Source organism: Rattus norvegicus, chromosome 1, assembly GCF_021556685.1.
Source record: "Rattus norvegicus strain SHRSP/BbbUtx chromosome 1, alternate assembly SHRSP_T2T, whole genome shotgun sequence".
Classification (NCBI taxonomy): domain Eukaryota; kingdom Metazoa; phylum Chordata; class Mammalia; order Rodentia; family Muridae; genus Rattus; species Rattus norvegicus.
Window position 1 is genome coordinate 53,191,612 of NC_141534.1, and position 12,638 is coordinate 53,204,249.

Genomic DNA, 12,638 nt, shown 5'->3' on the forward strand with positions numbered 1-12,638 from the left:
GGAGAGAGGAGAGAGGAGAGAGGAGAGAGGAGAGAGGAGAGAGGAGAGGAGAGGAGAGGAGAGGAGAGAGAGAGAGAGAGAGAGAGAGTCTGTCTCTTGGAAGAAACCTTGAACCATTTTCCTGCAAAAACTAAAGAGGTCATGAAGGGCATTCTGTAGTCGAAACTGGAGCGAAGCTGGAGACTAGATGACATGGAGGAAATCTGGGCCGTGGGTTGTTCAATGAGACCGTTCTCAGACAGCATAAATGGATGTGTCCTCTCCTTTGTAAACTTAAACTTTCTCTTGCATGAGAACTTAGACAATTCTGCTTTATCTCTTTCCCTAATTGCACTTAGTTTACTAACCCTAAACTAGCATAGTGTTTCTTGTTCTCAACGATTTACAAAAGAGGAATGTCCCAGAAGATGACATTCTGAGAGCCTAGAAACAGAGACCAGTGCCTTTGAGTTGCCCTCACCCCCAGCTGCCACACTGTCTGCTGCAAGCTGGCCTTTGCTCTGGGGTAGAATAGTTCTGCACTGTCTACAGGCAGGCTTTTCCAAAATGAAGCCCCTTCCCCTCGTTTCAGGATTTCGTCAACTTTTATTGAAATTGCAAACCAATAGCATAGAATAGCATATTTCATATCATGTGAGTAGAAAGTATTTGCTAATTTTTAAACAATAAAAATTTCTATCCTCCCCTTTTATTTGTGAGGGTATAACAGCTATTTCTTGTCAAGTCCTAAGGCCAGCCTGGCTCCTTCACGGTTCTGTCTTTTCAATTGCAGGAATCTCCCCTTGACAGGCTTCCTGGAGACTCCTGCACACTTCCTGCTTGCTCAACAGGAAGCGCTGCACAGAGCTGACCTTGGGTTCTTGCAAAGAATCCACTTCCCTGAGGAATAAGGAAATGCTATGAAGCTCACTCAGCTGGAAATGTAACAAAGGAAATGAGTCTGACTAAACAAACACACACACACACACACACACACACACACTAACACACACATTCACACACACACCACATCACATAGATCTAACACACACACATCACACACACACAACATGTCACACACATATGACACACACGACATAGACGCCACTCACACACCATACACACATCACACACAGAGACACACATACACAACACACAACACTCTTCTAACACAATCATATAGACTACACTCAAGCATACATACATAAACTATTACAACACACTCATACACATACTTGCACACACACACAGGCACATACACACACACACACACACACACACACACACACACACACCTCACTATATGATGTTGGGTGGCCTTAATGAGCAAATGATAAAAGTACTTTTCCAGAAGGGAGTGAGGAAGAAGAACATAAGCTTCGATGAGCTGTGTTTCTATAATTCAATCAAGCGACTCTGGGCAAGTTATTTAAACTTCCTGAATCCCAGGTGCCTCGTATGTTTAATGAAGAGATCTTAATAGTTGTTGAAGGGATTAAGTGAGATAACTTATATTAAATGCTTAGCTCTGTGGCTGGCACAAGGCAAACCGCTCACCATCAAAATGGTAATTATTAATTACCTTACGTTGCCTATAGGAAATGAAGGGCCTTTAAGAATGTGGAAGAGCCCTCTCAGGTGGACGAGGGACATGCTGTCTGAGGCACGATTGTAGAGAGAGCCACAGAGAACAGCATCCTTGTTGAGCTATTGATCTGTGAGGTGCTCCCGGGGGAGGAAAACGGGTCATATCAATAGCATGTGATTTTTGTTCAGCAGATTCCTAAAGCCTTTCATGAAAAACCAAATGCTCTGCTCTGATAGAATCAGGGGAAAGGATTTTTTAATCTTCTTATCTGCAGATATAAGGAACTTTAAGCTTTCCTCTTTTCCAGTGAAAACATCATAGGGATTTTTTTGGCATTTATCGTTATTTGCTATACATATGCATGTATATACGTTTCCATGCATGCAAACATACTACAGTACTTATGAGGAGGTCAGAGAACAATTTGCGACAGCTGGATCTCTCCTTCTACTTTGTGGGTCCTGGCTTCAATTCAAGGCTTGGTGATGATTACCTTTACCTAGACAGCCATCTTGCCCACTCAGCATCAAAGAATATCAGAGCTCTTGTTTGTTTGCCTTTTAAAAAAGAGCCCATTTATTAGTGTTTCAATCTGTGATCTCTTATCTAGAAGACAGGCATTGGAGAGATAGAGCCTCAGATTTCTCCAAGAAATGCAGGCGGCGGCTGACAGCTTAGAATGAGGAGTAGTCTCTGGTATCCTGTCTACCCAATACCAGTCGTAATGACATTGGTTCTGTGTCAAAACCCGAGGAAATGTGAATCACATCACTGGAGAGAGACAGGTGGTCCTACACAGCATTGCTACAGTCAGGGAACTCGCTGTCAGTGAGCACATGCGTAGGACAGGAAGAGCAGGCATGAGCCTCAGTTTTAGCTGTGCGCATGCTCTCAAAATTACAAGGAGCGAGAGGACCACTGGGGTAAAACCGGAATCCTGATTTCACTGTTGGGCAGAGTGACAGCATGGATCCGAAGAGTAGAAGAAACTGCCTGCGGGCCCATTTGTTCATTTGCACCTGTGGTGCTTCAGAGCTGGTTCAGATTTGATGCTAAATAATAATGTTAATGAATGGAACTCGCTGCACCCCATGATGGGTTTCTCTAGCTTACCTTCCTTTCCTCCTTTTTCAGCTCTTCCATTTTTAAAGCTCTAAGTGACAATGGGACCTAAGAAACTGACTGGAGGCTCGTAGAGGATCTGAGTCATAACCCAAGGGACCTCTGAGCATACTGGCTGCCTTCCTAAGCGACACTTCCAGATGCTCTGAAAGCTCAATTCAAATGGGCAGTGAGCGTACAGAAAGCTGCCCATGGGTAAAAGAACACAGAACAAAGTTTATGAGAGTGCTTAGAATCTCACTCCAAACTCTGCAAGAATGTCGGAAAACTTGCTGCAGATGAACGGAGGGCAAGAGGGGGAGGTCTGGCCAAAGGGGGATCTGGCCAAAACTATCAACTGAGTGGAGAGACAAGGGTGGGCTTGACTGCGCCCTTGGAGGTGGGGGGTGGGGGAGTGAGGGAGGAGTAGAGGAGTGGGGGGTGGTTTGTGTGTGGCTGAGGGGCGTGGCTTGGCTGCAGGGCGCGGTGGGGCTTGGTTATAGGGTGGCTGGCCCTGGATAGTCCAGGACCCAGAAACAATCTACAGGGCTTGGCTCAAGTAATCTGCAGCGCCTGCCTCTTCTTAATAGAATTTAATTTTAAAGTCAGATACTTTGTTGTCTCTCTGGGAAGAATAGTTAATTCTACCAGGCCATGCTGTCACTTTAAATAATCAGTGAGAATTTCAAGGAAAAAGATCAATTCTGAGAGGAAATCACTTTTGGGTAACTAGAAACAATCTTATTTTAGGCGTGTGGGGTAATCCGAACAGAAGATGTTATTGCGTGAATTTGAGATTCCCTTTTGCTATATTACCCTACTTTTATCCAAGCATGCTTGCAGACCTAATTTTATTTTTAATATATCTATGTTTCCACGCGTGGGTCCACTGGAAGTTTGATTCATTTATTCGGGTAGATAATACATTTGTAATCTGAAAATTCAGTTAGCACGCCACACCAAAAAAAAAAAAAAAAAAAAAAAATCAGCCCGCTAAATTCTACCTAGAAAAACAAGACTGTCAGCATGCAATTCTTTTACCCTTCCGAATTCTTTCCTCCTCCTTCAGGATCCCCTGAATGTGGGCTGCTCCCACAAGGTACTCGGTCGCCATCACAGATCCCAGCAGCTGCTGTTTCCTCCACTGAGCTCTCAGGACAGCTTCTCACCACACAGGGCTTAAGCAGAGATTTTAACACACAAGAAGTATGAAATCCCCTTACTTTAAACCCTCCAATGAAAAGGAACCTCCAGATTAAGAGAGAATAAAGTGACTATCAACCAGGCGCAGGACACGAAGGCTTCCTCGTATTCCGATCCGAGCGAAGTAGAATGAAAGCTACGCACACAGCCTCCTCTTGCACACAGCCACAGTGTTTGATCATCAGAGTGCAGCTTTTAAGGAACTATTCAGTGATCCGGTGTGATATACACTGAATTATTTATGTGGGAAAGAAACAGAATTAAGAGTGTTGCAGGACAATTGTGGGGAGGGACGCTTTGCTGGCAGGCATCTCCCATGGCCTAGATGAAGCTCTAGGTAAATCCTGCCGGGTGGTGCAGACTTGAATCCCAGTACTGGGGGTGGGGGGTGGGGGTGGGGGGATGGACGGAGGCAGTAGGGAGAGAGAGCAGTTCAAGGTGATCCTCAGTTACATAACGGGTTTGATGTCAGCCTGCGAGTACACCGGACTCTATCTCAAAAAACAAGACACGATAAAATAACATCGAGATGGGCGGAGTTTGGGTGAAATAAAAGTGCTTATTGGAGGTGGGCAATGCCTACACAAGATTCCTGTTGCTTTTTTTTTTTTAAACAATAGTTGTTAAACACATCGACAGATAAAGACCTCCATTGACTCCCCTGTGGACCTTGGGTAAAATCCAAGGCCTGACAGCTTTCAAGGTCTCATCCCTAGGCTCTCCCTGGTCTCGTCCAGCATATTGCTTTCTGTAGTACTCATGTAGGCTCTTTCCTGGCCTTTTCTTAGGGCTTGTTCTGCCCTTCTCCCAGAGCACGGATTATGCAGGTGGTTATCTGGGAGTTTCTGCAGAGTCTGACTGTCCTGTCCCTCAACAGCCCTTTCCTGTCATTCTCCTGCTTCAGTTCCTCTCCACCTACTGCCTATGTGTTTTCCTGTCTATGTCAGTCTTCCTGTGACACGTGGCCCTTTAGAGCTCCTTTGTACAAGGTTGGGGACACCACAGAGTGTGTCAGGGCAGGGGGACCGGGTAGGGGTCATTCAGCAAGTGTTTGCTGGACGAACCAACCAATGTTAAATTCTCCCTGGAATCATGCAAAATCCATTCTTGTGTGGTTGACCTTTTGTGCCTCTTGTTTCGAAGTTAAACCGAGAGGAAGAGAAAGCCATGGTCGATTGTTTTCTATGTTCTCTCCTCCCTCTGCTTCTCTCTGAAAATTGCAATAGAAAAAAAAAAAGGTGAGAGAAGACAAATGGGGGCTTCCCTTAGTGCTGCTACTTTAGACAGCAGAGGAGCAGGGGCAGGGCGGGGCAGAGAGTGGGGCAAAAGTCCTCTCTCCAGCACCTTTCTGCTTCCTTCTCTTGGCTTAAAAAGGCCTCTGGCTGGCAATAATCTGATGATTCGACAGGAAATATGCCCGTAGTCATGAAAATAGGCCTTTTCCAACTTCAAAAGTGTTGCTGTATTTTTTTTCCCTCCTTATCCCCAGCTCTGAATCATTTTCCCCAACCAAGGCCCTGGGCCTCCTCCCCAAGTCGGTTTCTTTGCATTAACATAGCTCATACACACAGTTGCTTTGGCTGTTCTAGAAAATGCCCTTAAATGTAAAACACAGATGTTGCCACAATGTTAAATCATGTCGGTCGGATGGGTAGAACATATTCTGCCTAAGGGTGCAGAGCTGCGGAAGTCAAGGGGTTAAACTCATTTTCAATTTGCGTACAGATGAATGCACCCGGCTTTCCCTTTATCTGAGAAGCCTACATCCATAGGCCCGCAATAACAAACATTCAGGAAGCTGCATTCAATGTGAAATTTAACAAAAGGAATTAGCCACAGTGTGTGAACAGTAACTTTAAATAGCAGAGGTGACAGGGGAGGGCGGCTGATAAAAGAAAACTGGTAATTACTATATCAGTGCCCTTTGCACACCAAGTTTCTAAACTGTATTAAGAGGTTGTTCACAACTCTGCCTACCTTTTTCTCCCATCAAAATAGAGCAAAATAAAATATAAAAGGAGGCCAGCTACGTCTCTGGATCATTTGAACAGAACAGCACCGCCAATGTAAAGTGTTCTTATACGTGGTGCAATTTCTAATTGCAAAATTTAATTGTATCAAAAAAAATCTTGTTATTTTTATAGAGCCAGCCCTGCAGAGGAGTAGCAAACTCTCCATTTCTCAGCTTTCCTGCAGAAACAGCTGGCTAGAGCTTTCCTTTTTAATATTTAATCTGAACTTTATTAATTCTTTTGGACACAAAGAGACTGGGCATCTACTGCATGGTCACCTCTCTGTGCAGAGCACAGCTCTGGGGATGTAAAGCCCACATACCGCCTTTCGGTCTCAGGCCCCCTTTGTCATCGTTTTAATTCTGCTGTGTTTTTCTTTTTAAGCTTCAGAAAGCATTGGCTGGAAACAAACACCCTGGCCCCACCGTGCACAAAGGCTGACGGAGGTTGGGTAGGAAAACAGAGGACCACAGGTAACCCAGCCACAGCCAGTAAGGCACTGGGGTCAGAAGGATGCTCAGAGCAAGCTTCTCTGTATAATGGGGGTGCACTGAGACTTTCTCCACCCATCTCCCCATCCCTGCTTCCGCTTCTGTTTTCTGTTTTCTTGATATTGTGTTCTTATTCTTAGCAAAAATATTTTTTAAAAGATTTATTACTTTTGTGTGAGTGTGAGTGTGTGTGTGTGTGTGTGTGTGTGTGTGTGTGTGTGTGTGTACTCTATATGAATACTGGCACCCACAGAGACCATATTTTCCTGCAACTGGATTTCAATGAGGTAGTTGTGAGCTGCCTGAAAAGGGTGCTGTGAGCTGAACTTGGGTCCTCTGCAAACAAACAAACAAACAAATAAACAAATAAACAATACATGCTTTTAAATGCTGAGTCACCTCTCCAGACCCCATTAGCTAAACTTCCTAGAAAGGTTGAACTACATGAGTATTCTAGTGTGAAGGACGACAGAACCAATGTGAGGCTGAGAATGTTTAGAAAAACTAACCACCTAAAGGAGGCACACGGCTCTTTGATCTCTTGAAAACCCGTCAACTGAAGGATATAGCTAAATCCCGATGATTCTAGAAAGGTAGAAGCAACACCAATGGGTCAGCGCTGTATGAAGGCTTATGAGCATGAATTCGTAGTCCAGTGTAAGAATGTTTTCAGAATTAGTTATATCTGCATGAAGGATGAAGACAGATGGGTTTCCTGATATGTTGGAGAATTGTAGGTTCCTGGGTACTGCAAAGGTGTGGGACAGACTTACCGAGGTCAGAGATGCTGCCCCAAGGATCCACTGCAACACTGGATGACTGCACGTCAGCGACGACCGACTGTCCTTGGAAACCCAGCCTGCTCTGGCCTTGCTGAGATTCGTCTCTGGGAAATGATTGGTCTGTTGGGGATGTCACTTCCCAGCATCATTGGCTTACTCTTAAGACCTGGTGACCTTTACCATGAACACAAAAGCAGAGGTGGTGTCCATCACTCCTTTGTCATAGTGGCTAGGAAGCTATTCTCCGCCTTCCTCTCTGATCTGTGATTTGAGGCTGAGTACCATGCAGCCCAGCGAACGTTGCAGTCATGGTAAGGAAGGAGGTTAGGGCCCTGAAAGCTTCTCACAGTCCGAGAACCGGCCTGGACTGACAAAGAGGCCATCTTTATACCCTCCAGTCCAGGTAGTCATTCATTGACACAGCAGTTAGCGTCATGCACCCTGACGCAGCCACCCAAACTCCTTCAAAATGGAGAGACACTGGTGATTCCAACCACTGTGGCTCATTTCTGGGATTCATAGATTACAGAACAATTTGTTTTTCAGCTTTAGTTTTACCCAGGAGAAATGTTTCTGAATCTTGAATCTGTTGTCTATCTATCTGTCTGTCTGTCTGTCTGCCTGCCTGACTGCCTATCCATCCATCCATCCATCCATCCATCCATCCATCCATCCATCCATCCACCCACCCACCCTTCTATCTATCTATCTATCTATCTATCTATCTATCTATCTATCTATCTATCCATCCTGTCTGTCTGTCTGTCTCTTTATTGTTTTCAGCTCTAATTAAGAGGCTTTGTTTGGTCATTTTAGTTAAACCCTCTCTGACATGAATGGAAGGTCTAGCTGAACAAGCGAATGACCCTCTTGTTCGCATACATTCTGAGTTTTCAGCTGGGTTTCCTGGGCAGTGTTGGAGGCACTCCATCGCAGAATATTTTGAGATTGAAGCCCACAGAGGATAGCAGACCTCTAAATGGGACTAAGATGGCAATGTCACCAGAAACTGAAGGACAGGTAAACCATAGAGAAGCCAGAAACAGCTGCTGAGCAGCTCAGAATATTGTCTCCCAGTTTCTCCAAAGCAGCCAAGGGCCTGAGCTGAGAAACCAGATTTCTTCTGGGTGCACATCACTCTTTCCCCTCCCTTGAAGGACACTGAATTTCCATAAAACCACAAAGGCCAAAAGTATGCTCAAGACCAAAATAGCACTGTGCTGAACAAACAAACAAACAAACAAACAACAACACCCCCACCCCCATAACCTTGGTTAAACACACAGAGTGTTGCTCCATGATTCATGGCCATTAAGTGCTAATGCACTGGGGATGCTATGGTGGAATATGTGGGCCCCCTTTTGAATATAGGACCTGGGGCAACAAGAACATAACCCTTGGTTGACAAGTGGGGTAATGGAGCAGAACACAGTTCCGATGCAGGCATGTTGATTTCCTGTGCTCTGCTCAGCTGGGTTCTAAGAATGTCCGTACGGAACTCAAACCTCCATCCCCAGCCAGATTCCTACGGAGGGAGGGGACAGGAGGGACGGATGGCCAGCTTGTTTTGCTCCTGTGTGCTCAGTCTAATCTGTACATATGTGCAGATCCATATTTAGAATTTGTCTAGGCAGAGAGTGGTGAGCCACAGAAGCTCTTGCTTGTCACTTGAAAGATGCCGGGGAGTTGCACGCCAAGCTCTTATCAGGAGCCTGTTTCTCTTCCTCCCCGCAGATCTGCTAGGACAGAATTCTCCCGATGTGGAAATGAAAGCTGTACGTCTGTCAAGGACATGGGACATTTGTGTCCTTTGTCCACCAGTTTCTGTCATACTGGCAGGCAGATGCAAGGCTCGTGTGGGGCAGTGGTGGGTCAATAATGTCAATATGGGTTTGAGTTTACATCCAGCTTTTCTCTGACTAAAGAGAGAGCTTTTATGTATAATTAAGGCTTGGGAAATGGTGTCAGCACTTTCCTTCAAGAGGAAAAAAAAATGAGTGAGGGCAGACGCTAGATGGGCGGAGTCTGTGACCTTTCTCTTGGGTAATGTGGATGTGGTAACTCCAGGCTGTGCTGCTTGATGCCCTGGAGACGTGAAATGTTCTATTCGAATGACTGTGTCCAACAGCCCCTCCCCATTCAGGGTTTGCTGCTGCACCTCTCTGAGGAGTCCTAAATTTCAGAGACAGTCTAGTTACGGCTATGTTCTCAAGCGCCAAGTCCCTCATTGCTCTGAACACCACCATGATGTGACCTGTCACCTCCATTCCAACAGTCTGAGAATAGCCCTGCCCTGGCGGCCTCCGTGTCCTTCATGCTTAGCTATGAGTGCCTCTGGCTGCCCAGAACTGAGGCTGTGGGTCTCGGACTCGGGAAGGGCCAGCATCCTCAGTGAGCACCTCTGTCTGTACCGCACACAGCGACATGATTCCAGAGCACCTCAGAGAGGGATGTGAGCTTCTCAGAAGTCACTGTGGTAGTGATTCCTAAGCTCTTCCTCAGATCTGGTGACCCCCCAAGTACCCTTCCATATCATTCTCCTGGCTCCCCCTAGTGGCCCAGGGGACCCCAACCAGAAAGTTTTATTACAGTTTTTTGAGATTATAATATAATTACATCATCTCCCTCTTCTTGCCAAACCTTCCCACTTGCTTTATAAGTTCATCATCTGCCTAAGGAGATGCCTGACAAGCCTGATTCTATACCACTTGTGTGGGCAACTGGATCCACCCTGATTCTAAAGCCCAGCATGTGTCCCCTCCTCCCATCTCTGAATGCTAAGCAAATTTTTTTTTTTTTTTTTTTTTTTTTTTTTTTTGGCTAGGAACCTTGGGGGATAGCTTGCCTTTGAGGTTGGGTTGGGAAATCTTGTCTTTCTGTTTGTTTTGTTTTTAAAGACAACAATGAGCCCACACTGGCCTGGACCTCATCCGGTAATGCAGGTTGGGTTCAGCTTTAAGTGATTGCCTGCCTTAGTTTCCCCCGAGTGCTCAGTAGCAGCGTGGACTACACGGGCAATCTGCTTTAGTGAGGAGTCTGAAAGCAACTGTGTCCGATGCTAGGTTTGGGGCCAATCCCAAGCCCTTCAGATTGCTGATTTTCAACATCTGTGTTAGAAAGGTTCACCAACATCACTAAAGTTTCTCTTTGTGTGTGTTGTAGCCACACAGTTCTCAAATATCCAGAAGACGTCATACCACCCCAGGGGAACCAAACTAAGCAGCGAGCGTCTCTGCCCTCATGTCGAGTACAGGTGTTAGGTCCCCAGCACGCAGATGCTGCTGAGAATTTGTCTATATTTTTAAAGAAAAGCAAGTTAAGATTTTTGCAAAGGAAGGTTGTAGCTCTCTGCTGCTTAGGGTACCACAGAGAAAGGGGCCAGAAACTGGTTGCCCTGGGAGTATTTTTTTTTCCTATTTAGTTGTTTTTTTCTTACCAAAGAATGAGGGGTTTTCTGTTAGACCTGTTAAAGGACCTTTGTTAGGGAATGGGTTTTTTTGTACTGGAAGGGGAGTGTGTAAGCATGGGTCCTCGTGGTTCAGGCTGGGTTCAGAGCCTGGCTCCACTGTTTTTACTGGACCATCGAATGGTCCATAGCCAATACCCATGCATCTGTGCCTTCTTCATGGGGACTGGCCCAGGTAAGCTGTGAGCCTCTTCGGACACTCCCTGCCTGACTCCACATAGACTGTTCCTACAGGAAATGAAGACAGGACGCAAGTCTATACCTCTGACCTTTCATTTGGGCACATTAGTGCTTCACAATTTTGACAAAGATAAGTTAACATGGGTTTGGAAAATTAGAAAAAGGTTTTCCTGCCGTGCAGCTCCCTTCTCACTGAGTGCCAGTTCGAGCTTGCGTTCTCGCACGCTCTCTCTCTCTCGCTCAGTGCCGGCTGATGCAACTGTTTGAAACCAGAGGCGTCTATGGTTGGGTCAGGGTATGCTTTATTTGTAGAAGGCTGACTAAATCTTGACCCCAGCTATCTTGGGAAGCTGCAAGTGGCCGTATGAGAGGAGATTCAGGCTCAAGCCCAGCTCCTAGAAGAGAGGTGTTTATAGAGAATGATGGTACTAGTCTTGGAGACTTCTGTAAGAAAACTAGGCTTTGAATAGCTGTGTGTGTGTGGGGGGGGGGGGGGGCTGAACCCAGGGAAGGGGTCCCTGGCAGTGGGGTGGGGAAGACAGGCTGTATGAACCAAAACGTAAGGAAACTGGCTGTGAATTACTGAGTAGGGAACACACGCGTGCATGCATGGGCAGGTGCGTGCGCACACACACACACACACACACACACACACACACACACACACACACACAGACAGACATTGATGGTTTGCCCATGTCTAACATTCCACAAACATTAAATGCAACGGTGGGAGAGTGGGAGACATATACTTTAAATAGAAGCCAGAGATATATTCTGTTCGGTTCCATGCCTGTGATGATGCTGTATTCACTATTTAATTCACCCACCTGAAAGGAGCTGTGGGAAGCCTATGCTCACAGGGACCAGATGTGGTCTCTCAGGGTCCTTCAGCTCAGGGAACACATTGTGGTCACAGGCTCCTTCTCTTTGTATGTCCTGGCCATTGCTCTCCCTGGCCAAACCTACCATATTTTCCACAGGACACAGACACGATGCGCCATTTTGAAGGAGAAGGAACAAAACCAGAAGTCAGGTTGGAGGGCATCCATCTTGTCTGGGTGTCAGAAGAGAGGGAGTTAGTGTCCTGTCTCAATTTGCCATCAGATCACACACCCCTACCTTAAAACGAAGAACGGAAATAGTGCTTTTTGTTTCTTCAGAGACCCCCTCCTTGATACTGGCATAAACTCACATGTACAGGCTTACCTGCTGCAGCCCCCTCTCTCTGGACCCCATGTGTACTGCATGTCCACCAGGCTGCTCACAGGTGTTCCGCAAATGGTGAAATAAATTCGGTGGTTTTTGGTTGTCGTTGGCTTTGGCACAATGCTGGGATTGGGAACGCAGGACCCCCTGGTAATTTCAGTCACTTTTATCGCCCAAATATGGCGCTTTGACAGCTGAAACGTCTTATGAGAATAGCACTTAAATGTGCAACGCGCCATAAATACGCGGAGTGCGACAGCCAGGAAGCTGTGCTAATCGCGGCTTTGATGTCCCACGAACTACTGTAGCTGGCAGTTCTATTGCTTCTGAAGGCCTCTTTGGACTTAGCAGACACTGCTCAGTAGATCCAGTTTTCCACTCCTCCCCTCACGAGGACAGCTGTCATCCCTGACTCAAAGGAAAAATCCTTTCCGCGCCCTTGCCTGGCCACAACCTTTTCCTGGCCATACTCCCAGGAGCCTCACGCTTCCTCCCTGACAGGGAGTGGCAGAGGGTGAGGCTTGGCTGGAGCCAGCCAGACTTTCCCAAAGTTCTGTGTCATTTACCACCTTGTCCTGCAGCAACATGCTATTTTTAATTTCTGGCGACTGGTACTCTTGATTGGCC

At 46.2% G+C, this 12,638-nt stretch overlaps 1 long non-coding RNA gene across 3 annotated transcripts; it reads right to left on the reverse strand.

The window, feature by feature from the left end:
• Window positions 1–604: 604 nt before the first annotated feature.
• LOC102549608 (uncharacterized) lies at window positions 605–12,351 on the reverse strand. Of its 3 annotated transcripts, none has more exons than XR_015645393.1 (5): window positions 12,012–12,351; window positions 11,772–11,859; window positions 7,148–7,330; window positions 3,710–5,081; window positions 605–879 (listed from the first exon to the last, which is right to left on the reverse strand). It is a non-coding gene; the product is annotated as an uncharacterized LOC102549608 (long non-coding RNA). The 3 variants fall into 3 exon arrangements; XR_015645390.1 differs by having other exon boundaries at window positions 11,633–11,859; XR_015645391.1 differs by lacking the exons at window positions 605–879; window positions 3,710–5,081; window positions 7,148–7,330 and adding an exon at window positions 11,087–11,197 and having other exon boundaries at window positions 11,633–11,859.
• Between the last annotated feature and the right edge of the window lie 287 nt (window positions 12,352–12,638).